A 389-nucleotide genomic window follows, 5' to 3' on the forward strand; every position below is an offset into this window, starting at 1 on the left:
TTAGTCCAATTATCTTCTGAAATATCTATCCCCAAGTCCTTTTCCCAAGACATCTTTAAGTATTGAGTAGAAGGAGTTCTAGAATCATTAAAATATTCAACATATTTAGAAACAAGACCCTTTGAGTCGAGTTCAGAGGTCATAAATAAATAAAGATATTCAGGGGACTTGTAAACTTCAAAATTAGAGATATTACTTTTAACATAATTCCGTACTTGTAAATACCTCTTCAAAATTAGAGATATTATTATAGAGATATTGATCTTCATGTATTACTGAGCTAATACATTTACTTAGTGTCACGATGCACACACACGAGGAACGAGGAGACGCTGGAGAATACATTTAACAGGACTTTATTACCACCAAGGAACCAAGGGAGACGAACA

This window comes from Sinocyclocheilus anshuiensis, unplaced genomic scaffold (genome assembly GCF_001515605.1).
Source record: "Sinocyclocheilus anshuiensis isolate Anshui unplaced genomic scaffold, SAMN03320099.WGS_v1.1 scaffold2461, whole genome shotgun sequence".
Lineage (NCBI taxonomy): Eukaryota > Metazoa > Chordata > Actinopteri > Cypriniformes > Cyprinidae > Sinocyclocheilus > Sinocyclocheilus anshuiensis.